Raw genomic sequence first — 27,978 nt, forward strand, 5'->3', positions numbered from 1 at the left:
TTGAATGTATTAGACCCATTTGACCAAAGAATCGGTTGTAACTTTGTATTTTGTGTTTCCAGAGGCTAAGTAACATTTCTACCATAAAATGTTTATATAGGTCCACGTGTTGATATAGCCCCCATAATACAATATCTCCCGATTTTCGATATTTTGAACGTTTTAGCCTCATTATCACACCGATATGGCTGAAATTTGGTATTTAGTCTTCTTTAGGCGTATAAAACTTTCCCCCAGAAATTTGTAGGTATAGGTACACGCCATCTTATAGCCCCTATAGAACGGTACCTTCCGAATTTCGGTATTTTGAAGGTACACGCAGAAAAATTTATGTTAGACATATGTTTGGATCCAAACAAATATATGTTTGGGACCGGTTGCAAACAAATATATGTTTGGATCCAAACATAATATGTTTGGGTCCAAACAAATATATGTTTGCAACATTTTGTAACATATCTCAATTTGATATGTTTGGGTAAAACATATTTTTTATGTTAGAACATTTTTTCATGGGCGGAGAGAAGATGTTTGTCAACGAGAGTAATATCAGTGCTCTCGCGGCTGTGGAATGTTGTTTTATAATAAAGAGTTGTTGTGTATTGTATAATAGAAGACGTAGAAGCGAAGAAGGGGGCTTTGGTGGCATGTATGCGTCAAACTTGTGTGTTTCTTGTTTTTTGTTGTTAACCAACGAAGAAGAAAAGAAGAAATGATATGAATTATATTTTTTTTCTTTCTTCAGTGTTTTAGTTGCCTTTGTAGAGTCAAGACGGTAAAGTGAGTGAATAAATCAGTATTTTGTGTGTTTTCTTAAAGAAATTGTGTTTTTAGTAAATTAAATGCCCAATACATTTTATAATTGAATCGGAAAGTTGAATGGAATTATTTTATTGGACAAGGATGAAATAGCATTGAATATTGGTAATTACATACATACTTATGTGTATTTGAAATATGGCATATCCATATTTATTTATTACATTACATAATCATTTGATTCTAGATGCCGATTCCCCGCTGATGATTTCAACTATGAGGACAATTTGTTTTATTTCACAACTAAGGAGAAGCGTCAACTACGTTTCTATATATTTTTCCTTTTTAAAAGTGTGACTACAAATTATTTCAATCAGTTTTTCTTTTATTAAAGTGTGTTATGTATTTCTTTGGAATTTTGTATGTACCTACATATGTGTTTGTTGTTCTTTGCCTTTCAATAAAAACCCACAACATTTGTGTGTATACTATAGAGATAGCCAGTGAGTTCTTACTGAGAGCAAGTGAGCACACATTTTAAAGTGTTTTACATTGAATTTTACGCTCCCTTGCTCTCAGTAAGCGCCCACTGGTGCATGTGTTTGTTTTTTTTTTGTACCTTTTGGGTTTGTATTTTTTGCACCCAAACATATAAAATGTTTGCACCCAAACATAAAATTTTTTCCACCCAAACATAAAATTGTTTCCACCCAAACATATCTTTGTTTGCACCCAAACATATATATCTTTGCACCCAAACATAAATATCTTTGCACCCAAACATATATATGTTTGCACTCAAACATATATATGTTTGCACCGAAACATATATTTGTTTCCACCCAAACATATATTTGTTTGCAGACCCAAACATATATTATGTTTGGGACTGTTGCAAACATATAAATGTTTGCTGCAAAATATGTTTGGGACATATGTTAGAGAGGCCGTTTTTTTTGCGTGTAGTGGCCACATTAATCCACCGAAATGGCTGAAATTTGTGGTGGAGGGTATAAAAAGTTCGGCCCGACCGAACTTAACGCTTTTCTTACTTGTTCTCCACTAAAATATGAAATTTTTGTATATGGAATTGCAAGGTTTACTCACACTAAATTTTGTTCCGCCTTATAACCGGGACTCTTATTTATCAGACTAAACCAACACCTATCAAATACGTTTGCATTATTCAGAAACATTCACGGCTTTTCTCATGTGAATTGAGAAAAATTTAATTTAAGTAAGTTTCAAAAAATAAAATTTGGAGTAAAATATATGTATATGGGACTATTTATACATCTGTACCGATTTGTTTGAAAATTGGCTCAATGTTTTTTTAGGCTGGTTCAGGTTGCATGTGTCAAATTTCAGTGATTTTGGTGCATTTGTATCTCACATCAGATGCGAATATATATGGAAGCTGTATCCAAATCTGGACCGATTTTCATTTTTTTCTATAGGATTAATCCATGTACAGAAGATATGCTTTGTGCAAAATTTTATATCAATCCGACTATAAATGAGCTTTCTAGGGCTTTTGATCAACTTTTAACCCCAATTTCCCCTCTGTGCGCCGAAGCGCTTTTTAAACAAATCGCGATACATATCGGCTTTTTTGGTGTTTTTTAGGTTTTCATGATTTTGCTTGGAAACCACAAGTCCTACCGAAATGGGACAAAACAAAATGTTGTAGCTATGAAAATTTTCTATAAGACTGACCTTTATGATAATTTCGCAGGTTTTACCGTTATTGAGATATAGAAGTTCAAAGTGGGACAATGTATTGACTGTATCTCCTCCTTATAAAACAATGTCAAGACTGCAATTTCCCAACTAAAATTTATACATCTCGAAAATGGTATAACCTAGGAAAAAAAGAAAGTCAATCTTCTAGAGAATTTGCTAAGCTAAAAGATTCTCGCCAGTCCCATTTCGATGAGATTTACCGTTTTCAAGCAAATCGTGAAAACCTAACATAAAAGCTGAAAATGTGACCTGAACATCTATATATCTCAAAAAAGGTAAAACATAGGAACAAAGCATAACGGTCAGTCCTCTAGAGAATTTTCACAGCTACAACATTTTCTTTCCAAGCAAAGTCGCGAAAACCTAGAATAAACCTTAAAATGTGAATTTTGACGCGATTTATTTAAAAATCCCTGCATTGATTTTTTCTTGCTTTTGGATTTTTCTCACCTATGAACATTGCTGTTTCAAAATCCGCAAAAACTTCCCAGGTGTAAGCGGTTTTCACTTAAAGTTAGTTAAGGCGCACCGTACATGACATTGTTTTATAAGGTAGCGATTCAGTCAATGCATTGTCCCAATTTTAACTTCTATATCTCAATAACGGTAAAACCTACAAAATTATCATAAAGGTCAGTCTTATAGAAAATTTTCATAGCTACAATAATTTCTTTAGTCTCATTTCGAAAGGACTTGCGGTTTCTAAGCAAAATAGTGAAAAAAACCCCAAAAAATGCCGACATGAATCGCAATTTTTCTTGATTTTTCTCATCTATGAACATTTTAGATTCAAAATCCGTAGAAACTTCCCAGGTGTGAGCACCATCCATTTAAAGTTGCTTCAAGAGCACAGTGTTATTCCAGAGCGGGTCTTAAAGTGAACTTATCCGAAATTTTGTATGGGAGGTACCCAAAGGAGTGGACAAATATAGTCCGTATTTGAACCTGATCTATATCTGGTAGATATATTAGGATGTGTAAAGTAGGGACCAAATCGGTCACTCCCATCAAGAGTTATCATGCTCACAATTTTTCCGAATATTTTTGAACTTTTGTGAGGGAGGTACCTGAAGGAGTGGACCGATATGGCTTATCTTCGAACATAAACTATGTTTGAACAAATAATTACAAAGGGCAAATTTTGGACCGAATCGACAGATTCGTTCGAGAGTTATCTTTCGTTCTAACCACTGCACAAGGTTTCATAGGGGTTTTTTTTGCACCTTTTAGGCTATTTTCTCAGGAAGTATGGATTTGCTGCTGATGAAACTTGTACCATCGTATAGATGACAACGAATACAAGGTGCTACAACAAAACCTAAACCGATTCAAGAGCAGGTCCTAAAATGAACTTTTCCAAAATTTCGAATTTAAACTACATTTGGACAAAATATTACGATAGCCAAATTTTGGACCGAATCGGTTGATCCGTTTGAGAGTTATAGTACGTTTCTAGTAATGAATTTCTGTACTTGAGACTTGACTTGAGAGGGTGAAATTATATAATGTTGATGCTTTATAGCAATTATACCTCTAACTATTCATCCTGGAACACGAAAGTCTAGCCTTCTCCTTAACTTATATAAAACTCTTAAACCGTTCTTTCCTTTAAAACTCAAATCTTGTATTCCTTTTAGCGCATCCACCTAATCCCACATCCCCTTATTTGGAATAATTGTATTTAACATTTCATTCAAGCATTCCGGTATTCCGGATAATCAGTAGGATTTTAATGATGCTTTTGATTGTAAACGAATGTGGTTTTATGTCGCATTGCCATTTACCATAAATGAGAATATTTTGTAATGCAGGTGATTGGGGTGAGAGAGAGGGAGAGGAGGAAGTGTGACATGCCTGAGTGATGTACCCAAACGATTGATGGTAATGTGATGATGGTGATGTTGATGGTTGAAATAAAGGCTTAAGACGATTGACAGTTGAATGAGTTTAAATACATTTTAATTTAAATCCTAAATGAAATGGCAGCCATTAAGGTAACGAGTTGGTGAACTGACGGACGGACGGACAGATGGCACAACAACAATTTAATTGAATGAATCATAAATTTCATTACTTGCTAAGTTTTAAGCACAGAAAATAAAAATTTAATAAAAAAGTTAAGTGAGCCATAAAAAATTGATTTACAATGCTTTGATTTGATTTGATTCTGGAGAACTCAATAAAGTTTTATTGCAATGCTAGTCGGGGGTTTATTTATTCTAATCCTTTGGGACGAAGTAAAAAATTATATGTCGTTTAGTTCAATTGAGTATTTTGTAATCGACCCACGTTAACATTTTCACAACGATCCCAAGGGGAGGTATCGGAGACTTAATCTAATTATTTCACTGAATGGTCTATACGACAAGACCTTCATCCTTTATTTCTTACAATCCTCTCACCAACACCGCACACACAGCATTTAACCCGGGTCGTTGCTGTTCCAGTCCCTGGAAATGCATAATTTTTGCAATTAAATTTCAAGGGGAATAGTGGATTTTAAGTCGGTGGTGCAGGAATCCAAGCTCGACAACAATTGTAGCTTACAGCAGTGTGGTGGTAACAATGTACTAAGGAAGAACCTCACAACAAGTGGAGATGGGGGTCTAGCTTTCTTGTTGCACTAGTCCGTTCAAAATAGACCTATCTCGTTTGAGCCCGGCTCTAATGACCCTTACATGGAATTTATGAGGATAATAGTCAGATTTAGAACTGCGGAGGTATAGTTGCTTATCGTATATATACCGCAGATTAGTAGCTGTACTCTAGATTATAGGTGAAATACTAGCCCGCTTTTGGAAATTCATAACCGACTGGTCTAAGGGGGACTTCAATTCAAGTTGCGGCATTTGGTCTTAGGTAATGGTCAGGTGGGTAAAACCTTGGCTGAGCTGAATGATAGGATGTCCCTACAAAAGTTAACGGAGAGTGTCATACATTGCCAAATAACCATCGTGCACCTGCTCTGACAAATGGCATTACCTGGCAATCTGTCGTTTCGCCTCGCTAACACGCTCTTCCTATAATATTTCCATCAACAGACCGCCCATCTGTATAACCTCTTCATCAATGAGAGGGAAAACTTATTGGACCATCAGCATGGTTCGGGTAGCAGAGAGGATGTTTCGTGACATGACCACAGCTGCAGCCACTCGCTATATACCTGCTGCTCCATTTCGGGAGTGGAGACTAAATTTACCAGCAAAAACGGGCGGTCCAATAATGAGTACGATGAGTTTTGAGGAAGTTAAGAGGATGGTCGGTGAGCACAAGTGGTGCAGCCGGCTTGATCATATGAGCTGTCGCAACATTGAAGCAGGAATAAGTGGATTATGTGCAAATATTAAGTAACTCTCCTTCAGAAATTGCCTACGGAAAAACCCTTTTCTTCAGAAAGGTTCTCTAAAAGAACCTTTTCTTTCAGAAAGGGTCTATAGAAGAACCCTTTCGTTCAGAAGGGGTCTTTAGATACCGCTGACGGTATCTACATGGTATCACTGCATGAGCGGCAGTTGACTACCTCCCCAAAGTATTGAACCTGTCCTTGACCCCCCACCACATCGTTCCCGAAGTGCGGAAAATGGGCAGGATGGTTCCGCTACTAAAGCCCGCAAGGATGCCAGCACAGGTAAATCGTACAGACGATTTCGATTTTGTCGCCCGCAGCAAAGACCCTTGAGGCTTTAATCCTCCCCAGCATTAGAAATTACTATCCACTTTACGATCATCAGCATGGGTTCCGTAAGCAGAATAGCACGGCAACTGCGCTGCACGACATATCCATACATATTAGGACTCCACCAGAATAAGTCGTGCGATAGAACTATGTTGGTGGCGCTCGACTTATCAAAAGTCTTCGATACTGTCAAGCACGCCACTCTGTTTGAGTACATCGTGCGGACTACCCTCCGGCCAAGTTTGAAACGTTGGGAATTAAATCGCATCCCCTTTAAGTTGAACAAGTTAGGGTGATATATTCGGAAATGTTTTACTTCTATATTTCCTGTAGTTCATCGCCGTATGCGGATAGTTGTGCGATCTTGGCATTGGACACCTTGTCTAATATAATTTGTGATAGGCAATCATTTGTGATGATTGATATTACCATCTTTTTCCTAGCGAGGAATATGGACATATCCACATATAGTTCCACGTTCACTTTATTCACTACATGGACTGCGGAGCACATAGTTGATTGTAACAGAATTCCGACCACTAACTACCCCAAGATGCCACAGGTAAGATTCGAATGTATTTTCACGTCGTCTACGCATGCCATCTGTTAAAGGCTCAGATGTGGGACCATCCTCCTTAAATCTCTCTCGGCAGCACTAGGGGTGCAGGCAAAGTAAGGTCTTCTGGTGTGGGGCTCCATTAACGTCCGCTTCCCGGTGTAACTACATTCCAACCCTTCAGAACGCCGCCCAGAGAACTGCATCAGGGTGTTTCATCATTACATCGCTGGGCCATTTGCCTGATGAGTCTAAGATTCTTCTAGTGGTAACATAGTCTCGTTGCAGTACTTCCTCGGGTGTTACCGGTAGAGTTGTACTAATCACTCCAACCAGATATGCAGGAGAGATGTTCACGATAGAGAGAGGTTTAACCATACAAGAGAGAACCGCTAGGTCAGCAATTCTGTCTAGCAGATTTGGGTAGCATTCAAACAGATGACGATTCAGATGGGATAAATAACTATCGTGTGGATGTGGTCATCGACGTATGTACACCCCCAATCGGTTGCAATTGATGAAACTCAGCTGTCTCAATTGATATGTAAAAAGGATTGATGACACCGTGCGCCGAGCCAAATTAAGCAGGAAATCGAACTTACAAACATATCATATGTTGTTACAACAACAACCGGCTAACAAAATTGTAATCGCTTACCCCTTCCACAAAAACTTTGATAGACTGCCAATCCTACAGCGGCCGGTTCTATGCACCGGATTGACTCGGAGGAATCTTTGACCAGGGGCCGTCATCTAAACAATTATTTGTTTGTGCTCGTGTACTTTTTCACCATGGGAGCGGTAATTTATCCCGGAATGCCTGCCCCGAGCTCTTTTGGTCCCTGCCGAGATAGAGATGAACTTCCGGCCAGTATGGATCTGTTCCGTTTGCCAAATCCGCATCTACCACCTGTAAGTGTCGATGAGATGTAATGGATTTAGGGAATGAGTGCATTTTCGAGGGTGCTCTGGCCTTAGTCGCATCCGAGATCACAGCGATAGGTAAGTTGCTGCTTGCTGTGTCAGAACATTGTCTAGTGTGTCTTCAACTTCGTCGTCCGACTTCTCGTCGTCAGAATACGAGACGATCCCGCTATCTCCCCAACAACAACAAACGCAGAATCTAACACAACAAGTTGTTGTTCAATGGCGAGGTAATGCATCATTCCTGCAATTCAATTACAACGGTCTCCGTAATAAGGTCAGCAAAATTGTGGACTTAATGAGTCGGAGAAACATCACGATCGCAGCGATCCAGGAAACAAAGCTCACCGCCCCCTGTAGCTTGCAACGTGGTGATGGTTACAATGTTTTTCGGAAGGATCGCACAAGAAGCGGAGGAGGAAGACTTGCCTTCCTTATACACCAGTCTGTCCAGTACAGACCTATCTCGCTTGACTGTAGGGATACATACATGGAATGTATGAGGACAGCAGTAAAGTGTGGTTCTGCCGAGGTAGAGCTGCTTAATGTGTACATACCGCCGATGAATAGCTGTGTCTTACTTTATATACCCGATATTAGTTCGCTTTTAGAGGGGTAGGGGACTTCAATGCTCATCACGAGCTTTGGCATTTCGTCCGAGGTAATGACCAGAGGGTACAGCGCTGACCGAACAAATTGATAGCTCAATGTTTTGCACGGTGAATGAAGACGCTCCTACGAGGATTAAAGGGGATGGCCACTGCTTGTCAGATATCATCATTTTGGCGCCAGGTCTGATAAATGACGTATCCTGGCAACCCGTTTTTTTCCTTGGCTCGGACCAAGTCCTTATCATCGTCTCCGTAAATAGATCACCCGATTTCATAACCTCTAAACGCCGTACTTTCCTGAACCATGGAAAAGCTGATTGTCAAGGGTTCAGAGATTTTATCAATCACCGCTTCAGAGAGCTGCCCATTACTTCAGTTCCTCTGGTAGCTGAGAGAACTTTCCGGGACATCATCACTGCTGTTGGTCGAATACCCAAATTTCCCAGCAGAGGCGACGGGTCCATCAAATGAGCGTGATGAACTTCGTCGTACGAACGTTGAAGACCCGAGAGTTAGACAGCGTAAGTCAACAGGCTAGTAGGCGAACATAAGCGGAAAAGAGGCAAGACCACCAGGAGCAATTCAACATTGGTGCAGGAATAAGTAAATTGTGGGCAACGCTTAAATCACTCTCGAATCCGGCAAAAAAGGGTGACAGAACGGTAGTTACTTTCAACGGCGTGGCAGTAACTGACCCAAAGGGGTTCGCGTGTTATTTTAACCGGCATTTCATAGAGCACCCCGGGAGTGAAAGGGCGAAGAGGAGTGTGTTACGCCGTATAGGAAGAGCCCTCCCAGCCGAGGAGGCACCAGCATCATACGCTAAATCATCCAAAGCGTTGGGCCCACACGGAATGTCGATGTTAATGCTTAAGCAACTGGATGAACCCGGAGTTGAGTATTTAACAAGTGCCCTCAACCTATCGTTAGCCACCCATATTGTACCAGAAGCGACTGAATTGTCATGATGGCTCTTGACCTATCGAAGGCCTTCGATACCGTCAACCATGCCGTGTTTGAAACGTTGGGTGATCAACTATACATATGTGCGAAAGCCATTCATTTGTGGAATTCAGAGACAAGAAGTCCAAACCCCGTAAACTGAAACAAAGAGTTCCCCAAGGAGGGGTGATATCTCTGGAATTGCACAACCTCCAGACGGCATAGAGATCGTAATGTATGCGGATGATTGAACGATCTTGGCGTCGTATCCTATCGTCGATGTTAGGTTAAATGTGCGATAAGATCAGAAGTAAGAACAAGGTCCTCAAGTCACTGTCCGGCAGCATTTTTGGTGCTGACAAAGAAACCTTGTTGACCTCTTACAACGCAATATGCCGGTCTGTGGTAAGCTATGCGGCGCCAGTGTTGTATGCAAATGCAACCGCTACGTAGTGGAAGAAGATTCAAACCTGGCAGAATGCCGCCTGAGGACTGCTAGAAGGTGCCTCTTCATGAAACCAATGGACCATCTTCACGAGGAAACGAAGGTTTTACCGGTGCGTCAATACAATAAGATCTTATATAAGACGATAACACCCAAGCAGGTACTGCATCTAACCTGCTTGGGTGTTATCGCAGTGTGCTTCCCTGTCACGATTTAATGGACAGGCTTCCCCCATCCAGGCACGTCAGGAGATATCTTCATGATTTAGAGAGAGAGAGAGAGAGAGAGATCCAAAGGTATAAAAGAGAACCTCTAGACCAAAGAGCCATTCAGGCAGGCTTGGATAGCATTTACACTGACATGGTTCAGCAGGCAGTACATAGATGCAGTGTGATGCCGTACTTGAGGACCACCCCCATCCATCGCTGTAGAAGAACGCCAGCTGCCAATGCAAACACGAGTGGCTTTAGCACAGTTAAGATCCGGATGATGCATCCGGCTCAATTCGTATTGGACCTGAATTGATGCCACGATACGCAACACATGCCCGGCATGTGGATAGGGACCACACGACACACTGCATTTGTTAAGCTGCCGCGCTAACCCCACTCACCTGTCTCCGGATTCTTTATGGACGCAACCAGTCCAGGTTGCAGAATTCTTGTGTCTTCATACGGAGGAACTAGAATCTGATAATTGAAATAATACACGAACGATTATACATTAGGGTTATGACTTTTTGACATTTTTTCTCAAAAATGATTTCCTGTAGCAGGGATGAATGAACTTTTGCCTAATAATAACTACGCTATCGTTTATTCCATTGAAACATAAAAAAGTTCACGCACAAATCGATTTTAAAAATATATTTTTTTGAAAAAATTTATGAAATGAAATTTTTTTTGAAAAAATTATTTTTTGTTGCACGAATGAATTAATATAAGCCTACTAATAACTGTAATAATGTTTATTTCATTCAAATATTGAAAATGGTCGTGCACAAACCACTTTGAAAAAATTTTAAATTTTTTTTTTTTTTTTTTTTTTTTTTTTTTTTTTTGTTAAAAAATTATATCTTTAAATAAAAGCGTTTACGACATTTTTAAGATTCTCAGAATTGAAGAAAATTAGTGAGAAATAAATGTTATGTCAGTTTAATTGTCTCATGTGTCTCTAAAGTGATTTCAAAAAATTGTCCATAATTTTGATAAATTCAAATTTTATAATCATTTTGTGCGTGAGGTTTTTTCACCGAATCACCTTATAATTATGATTTTATGTAATCTTATGGCAAAACTCATCACGCTATGATACAGGGATATGAGGTTGTAAAAAAGTTATAACCCTATTATACATGTGTTGCTACAACAACAAAAATTTTGTTGGAGGTGTAGTTTTTGTCTGAAATTTCAGTAGTCATATCGACTGATGTAAATATTCCGCAAGCAAAATATGCAGAATTATTGTGAACGTAAATTCCCCGGGACTTTTCTTACTCTCTTTTTAATGTCGAAACGGCAGAGCGACAAATATACAGAATAAGGCTGTATATGTGTATCTCTGCAATGAACATCCTAAGACACAACAACAAGGCCTTAAAGGTAGAATTAGACGTGACATAACCATAAAGCCATATCAATCAGCTGATTCAACCAAACCTATGGAAAATTCTAGAAGACCTATATTTTGCATTTTTCTAGGAAAGACTCAAAAGGAATGGAAAGATATAGTCCATCTTCAAACTTACTTACGCCACGAAAAATGAAGACATTCCGGCTACTCTTTGCGAGAATTATCGTGTACAACAGTAATTTTCGCAGAATTCTAGTCAATTGATACTCCGTTATCGTATCCGAAAAACTTCTGTATATCTTCTCTTCCTTACCCTTCAGTCTTCCCAGAACGAATTCTACAACAACAGAGAAAAAGTGTTACATTCCTAGAAATCACCATTATCATCAACAACATCATTTATTTATTTTAAGTATCCTTTGAATACAATTTTCCAAGGATATCTCAGTTACTTTACGTTACATTTTGCGTTTTATCTACTTCTGTGATGGTGATGCTGATGCTACTTCTACTGCTGTTGCTGCTGCATTCCTAATGAAAATTTCATGTAAATGAGCATGAAAAATCTCTTTCATTACAAATGTTTTTTTCTCATCATTTTCTTCTTTACTGAGAATGGATTTTCTCTTGGTTTTTTTTTTGTTCATCCATTCCATGTTTACTTTATGGCCTTCATTGTAGGTTTGTGTGTTGATTGGTGGCGGTGTGCATCTTTCGGGAAAGAGACAAATGTCGGCTTATGAATTACATTGCGTGACATCATCATTGTTGTAGTCATCTTCGTTGTCGTCCCAATATCATTAGAATAGCCGTTTGTCAGTGCTGTTGATGTTTGCATTCGCATCTTTTTTTTTTTTTAAGAAAAATACATTTACTCTTCCACGTTTTTTGTTTGTTTTTGTTTTCATTTTTGTTTGCTGATTAGAATTTATATCAGGCAATATTTTTTATGTTGCAGTTTCCCTTGTGTGTAGCCTCTAATAAGGACATAAATATCCTTTATAATTAATTTAGAATATGGACGAAGAAGCAACCGAGCTAGCAATCACTTAGATGGATGGGAATTTGATGGAAGGATAAAATGTCAGTAGAATATACATATAGGAGATGTGCCAATAAATCACCAGCCTTTTGGGGTAAAATTTTTGATAGAAGCGGGTGAGTAAGATTTATTCTTGCGGAGTTCCCAACATCTGGGCGGAAGCTTGCAAGAGTCTATGTATTTTGCGGCACTCTAATTAACACCAAGTTTTGAGGTGACCTTGTTCACAGAAGAAATGACTTTTGAGCAAAATATTGTTGGATTCACAAACAAACGCCAAAAGTAGTTTGCGTGACATATGACGTTGTTGGGCTGCGAGTGATGTATTATGAGAGCCATATTCTCACTATAGTTGATTATGACATCTAGGACTTAGCTGTGTCATTGATATCCAGACCTTCTGGACGCTCAAAAATACACCTGGGAATCGCCCGATGTTCACACGAGAAATCAAGTCGACCACATTCTCCTCAGCAAACTTTTCCTGTGCTCGTTGATGGATGTAAAAACGAGAAGAGGAGCCGACATCGATAGTGACCACATGCTGTTAGTTGCTACTCTACGTTTACGCCCGCCCGGCCGTTATAAATCCCAACCTAACAAGTAAAAAAGTATCAGTCGGCTTTGCCGACAGAGATATACCCTCAGCCTGTGCAAATTGAAACACTTTTTTCACAAAAAAACTTATGTATTTAGGGGGTTTCAAAATTTTGGTCGTATGAACCGACAAAAATATTGATTAGGATTAAAGTTCAAAAATTTTGCAGAAAAGGTACTTAAAGGAATGGACCGACATAGACCATGGGGGTACCATAGGGGGTTTTTACACCCTTCGGGCTGTTTTCTCAAGAAGTATGGACTTGCCCCTGAAACAACTTTTACCATCGTAATTGAGGCAGTGAATGTAAGTTGCTTCAACAAAAATCGAAGTGATTCAAAAGCAGGTCTTAAAGTGAACTTATCCAAAATTTTGTGTGGGAGGTACATGAAGGAGTGGACAAATATAGACCATATTTCAACCTGATCTATATCTGGTAGATATTATGAGAATGTGTAAAGTATGGATCAAATCGTTCACTCCCATCAATAGTTGTTGTGCGCACAATTTTTCCGAATATTTTTGAACTTTTGTGGGGTAGGTACCTGAAAGGGTGGACCGATATGGCTTATCTACGAAATTAAAGTAAGATTGGAAACAATATTACGAAGGCCAAATTTTGACCGGAATCGGCATTTCCGTTCGAGAATTATCTTGCGCTTCCACCCATAAACATGGTGTCATAGGGTTTGTTTTTCAAGTTTTTTCAGGAAATATGGACTTGCCCCTGAGGAAACTTGTACCTTTGTATAGGGGACAGTGAATACAAGATGGTACAACCAAAACCAAAGCGACTCGAGAGCAGGTCCTAAACTGAACTTTTCCGAAATTTTGTGTGGGAGGTACTCGAAGGAGTTTACCGATTGAGTCCATATTGGAACCTCATCTAAGTCTGGTAGAAATTTCATAATGTGCAAAGTATGGACCAAATCGGTTACTCCCTTCAAGAGTTATCGTACGCACAAATTTTCCGAACATTTTCGAACTTTTGTGGGTGAGGTACCGAAAGGAGTGGACCGATATAATCCATGTTTGAACTTGAACTAAGTTTGGACAAAATATTACGAAAGCCAAATTTTGGACCGAATCGGCAGATCCGTTCGAGAGTTATCTTGCGCTCCAACCACTACACACGGTTTTATAGGGTTTTTTGTAACTTTCAGGCTATTTTCTCAGGAAGTATGGACTTGCCCCTAATGAAACTTACAGCGTCGTATAGAGGACAGCGAATGCAACTTGCGTAAACAAAAATCAAAGCGATTCGAGACCAGGTCCTAAACTGAACTTTTCCGAAATTTTGTGTGGGAGGTACCCGAAGGAGTAAACCGAATGAGTCCATATTGGAACCTCATCTAAGTTTGGTAGAAATTACACGATGTGCAAAGTATGGACCAAATCGGTTATTCCCTACAAGAGTTATCGGGCGCACAAGTTTTGCGACAATTTTTGAACATTTGTGGGGGAGGTACTTGAAGGAGTGGACCTATATGGCCCATCTTCGAACTTAAATCGAATCTGTACAAAATATGTCGATACCCAAAATTTGAACCGAATCGATTGATCCGTTCGAGAGTTATCGTGCTCACCAGCCTGCCAGACAGACAGACAGACAGACGGACGGACATTGCTAGATCTACTCAAAATTGTCTGAAACGGATATCGTACAAACATACTTGGGGTCTAATACCATTATTTCCATGAGGCACATTTTTGGTCGTATCAAAGTGTAAATACCATCTTTAGCCTAAAGGCTGAGGGTATAAAAAGCACAACAAACTAAATGTTCTGAACTGCAAACCCCAGAAGTCGCGCACCGATATAAACTAGCATTAGCAGAAAAGTTCCCAGGAAACAACTCAAACACATGGGATTATATAGCAACAACGTGCAGAGAAGCAGCAACCACCGTCATTGGAACTGCAAAGCAAACTCAGAAGCCATGTATTACACCGCAAGCACCTACGTAATATACTCCTAAGAGCTAAGACAAACGAAGCCAAAACACAAGCCAAAGCTGACTACCGTGCCGCTGCAACTACTGTCAAACGTTTAGCCCGTAGAGACAAACGTATGTATTACAACAAGCTAGCTGAACAATCAGAACACGCTGCTAATATTGGAAATATTCGTGGTGTATACGAAACCATAAAAGTAATGAGTGGTAACAATATTAGGCCTATAGCAACAATCAATGACGAAAATTGACGCGAATTAAGCAGCCCTGATGCCCAAATAGACCGCTGGGGTCAATTCTTCAGGACCTAAGAGCCATCAGAAAATGAGACGCAACCATGTACTTCAAACTCCACATTGCGCCGCAACCCGAGGAGAGATGTAAATACAGATCCACCTACGTATATAGAAATATTTAACGTTCTGAAGTCACTCAAAAATGGCAAAGCAGCAGGTCCGGACAACATCCACTTAGATCTACTTCGGTATGGGGCAGAACCCATTGCGCAAGCCAGCACTCCAGCTATAAGAGACGTGTGGGAGACAAATGTCCTCCCTAAATAATGGAAAAATGGCACCATTTTTCCAAAAAGGCGAACTCACCCATTGCAAAAATTGGCTAGGAATAACATTATTAAACGCCATCAGCAAAGTAATGACACAACTTCTACTAAACCGCATATCCCTTGTGCTAGATGAACAGGCTGGTTTTCAACCTGGTCGATTCTGTGCAGATCACATCAGTTCCATACGTATCATTATTGAACAGTTTGCTGAATTAAACTCACCTTTGTATCTTTTACTCTTGGTTTTCGAACGAACTTTTGATACTGTTTACCGAGATGCTATGTGCTATGATGCTTATAAATAAAGGGAGCCATCTTAAAAGTGTAGCCCTAATCAGGGAACTTTATAGAGACGCCGAAATATCCGTCCGTTTTAACGGCAAAGAAAGCTTACCCTTCTCGACCTGCAAGGCTGTAAAGCAGGGCTGCCTCTTATCCCCCACTCTTTTTCTTATCCTTTTAGATTCTGTTTTAGAATCAACAAATAGCAAAAATGTTCGGAAAATTGTGCGAACGATAACTCTTGAATGAAGTGACCGATTTGGTCCATTACAGAACATTTGTTCCATAGGCCAAACTAAGAAAAGATCTCCAATTCTCTCTATTTGTTGCTTCGCACTCTGGAATACCGCGACTATTCATCTCTTCATCCACTTGTTTGCGCCATCTATTCCTTGGCCTGCCAGTTCTGCGTGCACCGCCAAGCGGTTCGTATTTATACGACTTTTTAGCGGGTTCATCTTCGCCCATTCTTATGATATGGCCTAACTAACGCAATCGCTGCATCTCGATACTATATTGATGTCGTTGTATAGCAGATACAGCTCGTGGTTCATGCGATGTCGATATTCACCGTCAACGCAGATTGGTCCGTAGACCTTTCGAAGAATTTCTCTCTCAAACACACCAAGCACTGCCATGTCTGCTTGCGCAAGTACCCAGGCTTCGGAGCAATACATCAGCTCGGCTGGTAAGCCATCGGCTCCTGCTGCCTTATTATTCTTCAGCCGATTTATTGCTGTATTTACCTCATGCATTCAACACCATCTTCTGGGATTGGATCTGTGGTGTCTTTGTCGTCTTCGCTGCTATCTTTGGTCAGTTCGTCCTTGTCTTCAGTGGGAGCATGAGCGCAAATAAAGCTGCTTTTATTCGAATTGTAGCAAGTCTTTCATTCACTGGTGTGAAGCTGGAGACCAGGTGTTTTAACCTCCGACCAACTACAAATCCGCAACCAAACTCATGCTTTATGTCATGGCAGCTATAATACAGAGCGTCACCTTTAGGTGTTGTTGTGACGCCTTTCCCATTCCATTGTATTTCCTGTACGGCAGTAATGTCGGCCTTGTACCTTTCAAGTACATCTGCCAAGGCGTAAACTGCACCTTCTCTATAAAGAGTGCGAACATTACAGGTGCAGCTTCGCAGACCATGGTCCTTAAAACGATTGGGGGGTCGTCAACTTTTTGATTTGTTTTTCTTTTCTTTTTTTTTTTCTAAGGGGGGGGGGGGGGGGGGTGTTACTAACCCGGCGCACAAACCAAGCTTTCTACGTTCTTATGGGTGAATGCGCGGCACATGTTAGCTCACTACCTTTAACGGGTGACACCACGGGGAGGTCAGTGTCCACTCGAGATGAAATAGGGGCCAAGATAAATCCTTGACTTTGCCATGTTAAAGCCGGTCAGGACCGTTCCTTGTTATCTTTCATCCCCTACGTCACCATACTTTACACATCCTAATATGTCTACCAGATATAGATCAGGTTTGAATATGAACTATATTTGCTACTCCTTCGGGTACCTCCCACACAAAATTTCGGATAAATTCACTTTAAGGCCTGCTCTTGTAGCAACTTGAATACACTGCCCCCTTTACGTTGGCAAGAGTTTTTATCAGAGGCAAGTCCATACTTCTTGAGAAAATAGCCTGAAAGGTGCAGAAAACCCCTATGAACCGGAGCGCAAGATAACTCTCGAAATCAACCGGTTTGTTCCAAAATTTGGTCTTCGTCATATTTTGTCCAAACATAGTTTCAGTTCGAAGATGGCCAAAATCGGTATTTCCCCCAATATTTAAAAAAATTACACTAAAATGGTATGCACGATATATACCAGCAAAAATCCTCATTACAAACCTCCTTTCCCACCTATAATTTTAACAAGGGCATGTCGCGCGAATTATCTGGTTATTTTTTAACCACTGAACAAAGTAGATTGTAACCACTGAAATAAGTAGATACTGAGTAGATTCTGACTACTTATTTCAGTGGTTACAAAATAACCAGATATTTCGCGCGACATGCCCTTGTTAAAATAATGGGTGGGAAAGGAGGTTTGTAATGAGGATTTTTGCTGTGATCTTGAGCGGGGCAACCAATTTGGTCCAAACTTTTGATCTCCTAATATTTTGTCCAAATTTAGTTTAACTTCTAAAATGGTCCATATCGGTCCACTCCTTCAGGTACCTCTCCCACAAAAGTTCAACATGTATGTCTAAGTGCAGTTTAGGGTCTGTTCGAAGATTCTTGGGAAATGTATAACGATGCTGTTCGTTGTGGTCCAGTTTACATCGAGATTACGTTTTCTGTGGACAGGTCCATGCTTCCTGGCTGATGCTTATCCAAAAGTATACTATGACCCACTAACGTGACTAGTGGGCTCTATGTCAATCGAAAAGATATGACCCCCAAATAAAATCAACTTCCATAACGGACTATGGCGGTCCATTCCTTCATGTACCTCCTCCGCAACATATTGAACTTTAATCCGAATCCACATTTTTGTCGGCAAGTTCAAATGTCCAAATAGAGCCACAAAATTCTACACGTTGATGAAAGTTTCGATTCATATAGGCTGAGGGTATATTCCTGTCGGCAAAGCCGACTGATACTTTTTTACTTGCTTCTTTCCCTCTTCGCTGTGAGTTACAGAAAAAAATTTGCTGCTTGTGAAAAAATCGCAACAACAACAAAGAACGAAGCACATGCGTTTGGTCGCATACCGCATACACACCACCAAAACAAAAACAAACTTTTTTACCCTCCCGTGTTCGCTTCTGCGGCTTCTATTACACTGTACACACAGCTTTTTATAATAAAATAAGCGAGAGCCCTGTTGTTACTCTCTTTTACAAAAATCTTCTCACCTCCCATAAAAATATGTTCTAACATAAAAATATTTTGGTACCCAAACAATTAAAATTGAGATATGTTACAAACATATATTTGCTTGTAACCAGACCCAAAAATAAATTTGTTTGGATCCAAACATGTTTCTAACATATATTTTTCTGCGTGTGTATTTCGCATGGTGTGTATGTTCGCGCTACAGCTCCAGCATTGCAAACCTTATCTAAACCAACCTACTCTAGCCAAATGTCTGGTTGGTGCTATCATTAATATTTGTCTCATTTCTTCCTCATCTTCTTTTTTTTAAATACTAATGAGTGACAATTCAATTTCCTAAAGCCATACCGCCATCAAACAAAGGCGTTACACTGAATAAATTTGCAAAGTTTATGCAAACAATTTAAATGGTTTCTTAAATCAAAGACGACTGACTATTCATCAGCAGTGGACCACACAATTCAATTCATTCTCTGGTCTAGTCTTTGTGAGTCGAACGAGAGATGGGGGATGATGCAGGAGCTGCCTTTGAATCCATAGTCTGTGTTGTTACTTTTAAGTTTCCCTTGCTGTTGTTGTTGTTGGTCTGTCATATCATTATAACCATAATCACAGTCGTTATACGTTGTACAGACAATGTTAGCTCTTAGTTCTGGCTGAACTCTTTTTCATCATCCTCATCTGCATGCTTGGGCTGTTCACAATGATTATCGTCATCATAGTCTTCAGAAAGTATCAGCACCAGCATCGTCGTCATCGCCATTTCCATCACCATAAACAACGTCATTTCTTTTGCTGCTTTTCTTTTTGCCCGTTCTTTTTTATCTTCTTCTTGTTGGCCGTCTTTTACTTGAGTTGCTGTTAAATTTTTTATGCTGTGCAAAATAGCAGCATTTTGCATACCATGATGAATTCATCATATTTTCTTAATGTCACATCGTCGTCGTCAAATCTTTTTTCCCTTTTTTATTTTCTTTTGCCATCGTTATGGCTAGGTTTGTAGTATAATGCAGCAGCAGCATCGTCAGTAGTAGTGGCTGCTGCTTTATTATTATTCTTATTCCTTGCTCGAGTTTTTTTTTTTTGTTCTTCTTCTTTACATTTTACTTTGGCTTAACATAGTTTTTGTGTCTTCTTATTACTTATACATGGTGCTCTTCCATTTTGAAAACTACTACATCATCACTTATTTTGCATTTGAATATCCTTAGCGCAGGGCACAAAGACACCCATCCATCCATCCGTCCATCTACATTGTATGTATTACTAGGCCATTTTTGTCATAAAGGGTGTAAGGTGTGTGTGGGTGTGAGTGTTTTAAGAACAAATGAATTCATACAAGTGTGGGCAAAAGGAAAACTCTGCTTTAAGTAGTCTTAGACAAGTAACTACTTACTATGCAAAACCTTCAACTAACTTATTGTTGTGTGTGAGTGTGTTTGTGAATGTGTCTTGGGGTGTGAAAAATACACTTGAGGAAATTTTAAACAAAGGAATTCTAACTGTCTCTCAGTATTAAGGCCAAGATATTTTAAAAAGAAAATTCGTTTGTTTGACCCCTGACCAAAATATATTTATACAGCCTTTTGGAATAATATAAAAAACATTTTTAGCTCAGTGTTAATACCGAATCGTTGTCAGAGAATTTTGAATCGGTCTGGGCATGTCCACTAGTCCATTTATCCGATGTCTGCCTGGCTGGTTAATACGCTATCTCCAGTTAGCACAACCTACTTTGTCCGAATTTTGTATATCATACTATTTTTCCAAAGTCAAGTTTGGAGACGGATTATAAATGTATAAAAAACAAGTAAAAAAGTATCAGTCGGCTTTGCCGACAGCCTATGTGAATTGGAACTTTCATCTACGGACAGATGGAATGTTTTTAGGGTATTTTCAGAATTTTGTGGCCCTTTTTGGACACAAACAAAAACATGGATACGGGTTAAAGTTCAAAATTGTTGCGTAGGAGGGAACGGTGCGTCATAGTGCATTAGGTAAGTGGATCTTATTTTCGGAATCATATCTTTACGATAGATATCGAGCCCACTAGTCACGTCAGTGGGTCATCGTATAACTTATGGACCAGTATGCCAGGAAGCATGGACTTGTCCACGGAAAACATAATACCGCTGTAAGCAGGACAACAACGAACAGCATCGGTATACATTTCCTAAGTTTGGACAAAATATGACGAATGCCAAATTTTGGGCCAAATCGGTTTATCAGTTCTAGAGTTATTGTGCTCTCCAGCTACCACATATGGTGCCATAGGGGGTTTTTACAAATTTCGGGCTGTTTTCCCTAGAAGTATGGACTTGCCACTGAAAAATATTTTACCGTCGTAATTGAGACAGCGATTGCAAGGTGTTTCAACAGAAATCAAAGTTAGTCATGAGCTTAAAGTGAACTTATCCCAAATTTTGTGCGGGAGGTACCCGAAGGAATGGACAAATATAGTCCATATTCAAACCTGATCTATATCTGGTAGATATATTAAGATGCGTAAAGTATGGACCAAATCGGTCCTTCCCTTCAAGAGTTATAGTGCGCACAATGTTTCCGAACATTTTTGAACTTTTGTGGGGGAGGTAGCTGAAGGAATGAACCGATGTGGCTAATATTCGAACTTCAACTAAGTTTGGACCAAATATTATGAAGGCCAAAGTTTTGACCAAATCGGCAGATCGGTTCGAGAGTTATATTGCGTTCAATTACTACACACGGTGTGGTAGGGGTTTTTTGAATCTTTCAGGCTATTTTCTCAGGAAGTAGGGTTTTGCCCCTGGTGAAACTTGTACCGGCGTGTGCGGGGCCGTGAATACAAGTTGTTACAGCAAAAATCAAAACGATTCGAGAGCAGGTCCTAAACTGAACTTTTCAGAAATTTTGTGTGGGAGGTACATGAAGGAGTGGACCGATTAAGTTCATATTGGAACCTCATCTAAGTTTGGTAGAAATTTCACGATGTGCAAAGTATGAACTAAATCGGTTACTCGCTTCCAGAGTTATCGTGCGCACAAATTTGCCGAACATTTTCGAACTGGAAAGAGTGGACCGATATAACCCATTTTCGAACTTAAACTAAGTTTGGACAAAATATTGCGAAAGTCCAATTTTGGAACAAATCGGTTCATCCGTTCGAGAGTTATCGTGCGCACCAGCCAGCCGGACATTGCTAAATCGACTCCAAATTGTCTGAAACACATTTCGTCCAAACATACTTGGGGTCTAAAACCATTATTTCACATAGAAGGGTAGGTCGTTTTTTCATAGAAGAGCCGGTGATCTTCTCATAGAAAGGCAGGAGCAGGATCCCATCTTATAAAACAAGTAAGAACGGCGTTAAGTTCGACCAGGCCGAACTTGCTATACCCTCCCCCACGAGTTGAGTTGAAGTAAAATGGAATAATTAGTTTCCTTTCGTTTATGAAGAAGACTAAATACCAAATTTCAGCAAAATCGGTAAAACAATGTGGCTAACCTTCAAAACACGGAAATTCGGGAGGTACCGCTCGATGGGGGCTATAACAAAACGTCGATCTATACCTAGAAATTTCTGGCGGACTCAAAGAAGACTAAATAACGAATTTCCGATATTTCGGTAAAATCTTCAAAATACCGAAAATCAAGAGGTACGCTTCTATAGTGATTTAGGAAACCGCGGACATATATTGATAAATCTCTTCTGGAATATTTTATAACCCCACGGAAGACTAAATAACAAATTTCAGTCTTTCGGTGGGATACTAACGTCACAACCTTCAGCATTACGAAAATCGCTAGGTATCGTCTTATGGGGGCTATACCGAAACGTGCTATACCCAAAATCTGGAGGTACCGTTCTATGGGGGCTATATGAACGCGCGGACCTATACCGACAAATTTCCGCGAGTAAGTTTTATACCCCCAACGAAGACTATGTATCAAATTTCAGCCATTTCGGTGTGATAATGAGGCTTAAACCTTCAATATACCGAAAATTGGGTGGTACCGTTCTATTGGGGTTATATGAGGGTGTGGAACTATACCGACAAATTTCATATGGAACGTTTAATTCCCCAAATGAAGACCAAATACCAAATTTAGCCCATTTCGATGGAATATTGATGCCACAACCTTCAAAATACCGGAAATAGGGAAGTACCGTTCTATAGGGGCTATACTAAGGCGTGGACCTATATCGACAAATTTCATATGGAACGTTTAATACCACAAGTGAAGACCAAAAACCAAATTTAGGTCATTTCGGTGGAATATTGAGGCCACAAACTTCAAAATACCGGAAATAGGGAAGTACCGTTCTATAGGGGCTATATGAAGGCGTGGATGTAAACCGACACATTTCTGGGAGAAAATTTTATACCCTAAATGAGGGCAAAGTACCATTTCGGTCTGATAATCAGGCTAAAGCCTTCAAAATACCAAAAATCGGGTGGTACCGTTCTATGGGGGCTATATGAGGGTGTGGACCTACACCGACAAATTTAATATGGAACGTTTAATTTCCCACATGAAATACCAAATTTAGGCCGGTTCGGTGGAATATTGAGGTCACAATCTTTGGAATACCGGAAATAGGGAAGTACTGTTTTATGGGGCTGTACTAAGGCATTGACCTGTATCGACAAATTTAATGGAACGTTAAATGCCACAAATAAAGACAAAAAAACAAATTTCAGCCATTTCGATGGAATATTGAGGCCATAACCTTCAAAATACCAAAAATCGGGAGGTACCGTGCTATGGGGACTATATGAAGGTGTGGACCTATGCCGACAAATTTTTGGGAGAAAATTGAATACCCTCAATGAAGTCAAAGTACCAAATTTCAGCCATTTCGGCGTGATAATGAGGCTAAAACCTTCAAAATACCGAAAATCGGGTGGTATCTATGGGGGCTATATAAAAACGTGGACCGATATAGCCCATTTGCAATACCAAACATGTCAGGAGTAATATAAACTTCTGTACCAAATTACAAAGCTGTATCTTAAAAATTGCGAGCTGTATCTTGATTTCAACAGACGGACATGGTTATATCGACTTAGAATTTTACCCTCATCAAGAATATATGGGAAAAACCAAAAATGTTTTACAATCTATGAATCCGAGTTTCACCCATTCAGAATTCGCGAACTGTTAACATATTCAATATAGTATGACTGGAATTCTTTAAAATGAAGAGTTTTAGGAGGGATCCCATAATGTCGACCACTAAAATTAATTTTCGTGGAAGCTGTGTTGGCATCAATGTAGAAAAATGGGTTGAAGCCAACAAGTTTTTTTTTAATTCCTTTCCGATTTCTGGCTTAACCTTACATTTTATAGACCTATGTCCAAAGAGAGAATGACAGAATACTCCATGACCATCATGATACTAGTGTATAATTTTTCGATATATGCACTGCGCCCACCTAAAATTTATGCTGACAATTCGAAGCCGAAATTTCGGGGTTTTTTGAATTTTTTTTTTAAAAATCCGGACGCGCAACTAGATTATGTTCCAAAATCATAATAGGATTATAGAACTCGTGATTTTACGTTGTTTAATGTATATCCCATGAGTGTGCTCCTTACAGCATCCTTGCAATTGGAGTCTAAAGACCAAAATTTCATGCGTGAATTTTCTTAAAAAACTTATTTTTTGAGTATGAAATTTACAAGTGTCATTGAATTTCCTTTGAATCCTGCGTGAATTTAGTTTTTTTTTACGCGACGGATCTAATGAGCCCTTCCGCGATCGAATCCATCCACTAAAACCGCAGATATAGATACCTTGAAAATAGGAAAATCAGCAAAAACATATTTTGACAAATCCGCGTAGTAAACCGCGATCTTCTTTAAAATTGTTTACGTAAATGGAATCCCATATACGCGATTATAATATGTGCGAAAACGCGTGTCATAAATTACAGATTCGCGAGTAATATGGGTATCTTAGGCAAAGTAGAATGTGGAGGCACATTCGCGGTTCTTGAAGAATCTATTTGAAATATGCGTATATTGACGTATTTTTGATGGGTGCTACTGAAACCGGATGCGCATAAAAATCGTATGCACATTGCGCGACTTTTACCCACTTTAAGGTTTTTAGCATTGTGTGATGCAACTGGCGGCACACTTTGGCCGCTGAATAAAACATCGAAATATGCATAAATATTAAAAGAGATTCACTCGCTGTATCCAAAAACGGATGCGCATCAACTGATTTTAACTAATTCGCGAATAATAGGCTTTTTAATTTTCAAATTTTTGAATGATTCTAATTTCAATATTACTCTCAATTTCATATCCTTATAAGTTATCACAGTAAGCAACTAAGCTTTCACGATGATAAACTATATTTCTTGATGAAGTTTTAGCAGTACACACTAATTTTTGTATGGATTTTAGCGAAATAGTTGGAAAACTCCCAAATATTTTTTTTCTAATTTTTCGAATCAAACCAAAAAATATATTTGCAACAATATTTTCCAACAATAAGTTTTTCTCTTTTGCTGTTGCTATAATATGCAATTTATATACCCAATCTCTATAAATTTGGTTTTACATTTTTCTACGCATTGTCTAGATCCCGCATATATTTATACCCTCCACCATATGGAGGGTATAATTAAATTTGTCATTCCGTTTGTAACACATCGAAATATTCGTCGGAGACCCTATAAAGTATATATATTATTGATCAGCATTGATTCTATGTCGATTTGACCATGTCCGTCTGTCCGTCCGTCCATCCGTCCGTCTGTCTGTTGAAATCAAGATACAGCTCGCAATTTTAAAGATAGAGAGTCAAAATTTGGTACAGAAGTTTTTATTACTTGCAGGATGGTTGGTATTGAAAATGGGATATATCGGTCCACGTTTTGATATAGCCCCCATAGAACGGTACCTCCCGATTTTCGGTATTTTTAAGGTTTTAGCTTCATTATCCTACCAAAATGGCTGAAATTTGGTACGTGGTCTTCTTTAGGGGTATAAAACTTTCCCCCAGAATTTTGTCAGTATCGGTCCACACCTTCATATAGCCCCCATAGAACGGTACCTCCCGATTTTCGGTATTTTTAAGGTTTTAGCTTCATTATCCTACCAAAATGGCTGAAATTTGGTACGTGGTCTTCTTTAGGGGTATAAAACTTTCCCCCAGAATTTTGTCGGTATCGGTCCACACCTTCATATAGCCCCCATAGAACGGTACCTCCCGATTTTCGGTATTTTGAAGGTTTTAGCTTCATTATCCTACCAAAATGACTGAAATTTGGTACGTAGTCTTCTTTAGGGGTATAAAACTTTCCCACAGAATTTTGTCGGTTTCGGTCCACACCTTCATATAGCCCCATAGAACGGTACCTCCCGATTTTCGGTATTTTGAAGGTTTTAGCTTCATTATCACACCGAAATGGCTGAAATTTGGTACTTAGTCTACGTTGGTGGTATAAAACTTTCCCCCCGAACTTTGTCGGTATCGGTCCATGCCTTCATATAGCCCCCATAGAACGGTACCTCCCGATTTTCGGTATTTTGAACGTTGTGGCCTCAATATTCCACCGAAATGGCTGAAATTTGGAATTTTGACTTCGTAGGGGGTACTCAAACGTCCCCTTTGAATTTGTCGGTATAGATCCATGCCTTCATATAGGCCCCATGGAAAAGTACCTCCCGATTTTTCGTATTTTGAATGTTGTGTCTTCAATATTCCACCAAAATGGCTGAAATTTGTTTTTTAGTCTTCAATGTGATATAAAACTGTTCGCCAGAAATATGTCTGTATAGGTCCACGCTTTCATATTGCCCCATTTCTGACTAAAATTCGTCGGTATAGGTCCACGTATCGATATAGCCCCCATAGAACTGTACCTCCCTTTTTTCGTAATACTGAAGATTGTGACGTCAATATCCAACCGAAATGGCTGAAATTCGTTATTTCGTCTTCCAAGAGTTATAAAATATTCCAGAAGAGTATTATCAGTATAGGCCCACGTCTTCCTATATCCCCATAGAAGCTTACTTCTTGATTTTCGGTATTTTTTTAGTTTTAGCCACATTCTCTTACCGAAATATAGGTCTTCTTTGAGCCTAAAAACTTTCCGTCAGAAATTTGTCGGTATAGATCGACGTTTTGAAATAGCCCCCATAGAATGGTGCCTCACATTGTTTTACCGAAATTGCTGAAATTTAGTATTAAGTCTTCTTCATACAAGAAAGGAAACTAATTATTCCATTTTACTTCAATATAACTTGTGGTGGAGGGTATAACAAGTTCGGCCCGGCCGAACTTAACGCCGTTCTTACTTGTTTTTATTTATTTTTGGGGGTTTTTATGAACTCTACGACAGGATAATTTGAGTTTACTTCAAATTTTTTTAGTATTTGTTGATTTTCCGCGAAAATAATAATAAATTTAATAAATATTTAAACATCTACGAATAGATATGGAATGCTGTTAACGATTTATACATACATTTTCTCATAACAGCCAATAATATATTTTTAAATATTTTTTCTTTATATGAACGCGAACAGATTTGAAACCAGAATTTTTTTCTTAACCTCTATGCCAAAAACTGTGGATGTGCTCACAAACAAATTTTTTAATTTTTTTCAAATGGAATTTCAAAGGAAATTTGGTTTTTACCATATAGTTAAAGTACAAAGTCAAATCTCCTCCTGCCAGATGTTGATAACTTGCTGATGCATACACCTTATCAGCGTGTCACCTGCGGCATTGAACAGCTCGACTGGTAGACCATCTCCTCCTGCTGTCTTATTATTTTTGGCCGGTTTATTGCTGTCTTTAGCGGTATACATTCATCTGTAGTATCTTCGTCGGCATCGATAGTATTGGATACAAAGATTTTGGAAAAATGCTCTTTCCTTATCCTAAACACATTATCTGTATCTGTTACCAAATTACCTTGCTGGTCTCTAAAGCAGGATGCGCAGTTACCAATGCCAAATTGATGTTCCATTCTTCGATAGAATTTTTCGGACTTCATTCTGGTTCCTGTGTATCTCGATTTTTTCATACCCCCGCTTTTTCATTTCTCTCTTTTTTCTGCGAAAAAGACGTTTCACCTCTCTCCTTTTCTTCGATACATATCTCGGGCGCTACGCATTGAATGTTCGGCCCCATGCAAACAATTATATACCAACCACTCTTGTTCAATTTGTATTCACATCTACCGTAGTTTGACAATGGGAATGTTCCCATACAACTACTAACGCACGAAATATTTTAAACATTTCTGATGTAGAGTAGCCCAATATGCCGCATTTTTAATTCGATAGATGCACGGTCATACCTTGGGTTCATTGGCAGAGGTCTCTGTTATCCAAGTATGGATTCTGCTGCTCTTTGCATAAAGATGGCAATACTTTGTCACTGTGTTGATATGTTATCGGGACGGGTAGTACTTTCATTAAGTAATTGGGCCAGTTGAGTGGAATATTCTGTGGCTGAT

This window comes from Musca autumnalis, unplaced genomic scaffold (assembly GCF_047663935.1).
Source record: "Musca autumnalis isolate F117 unplaced genomic scaffold, ASM4766393v1 scaffold_1, whole genome shotgun sequence".
Taxonomy (NCBI): Eukaryota; Metazoa; Arthropoda; class Insecta; order Diptera; family Muscidae; genus Musca; species Musca autumnalis.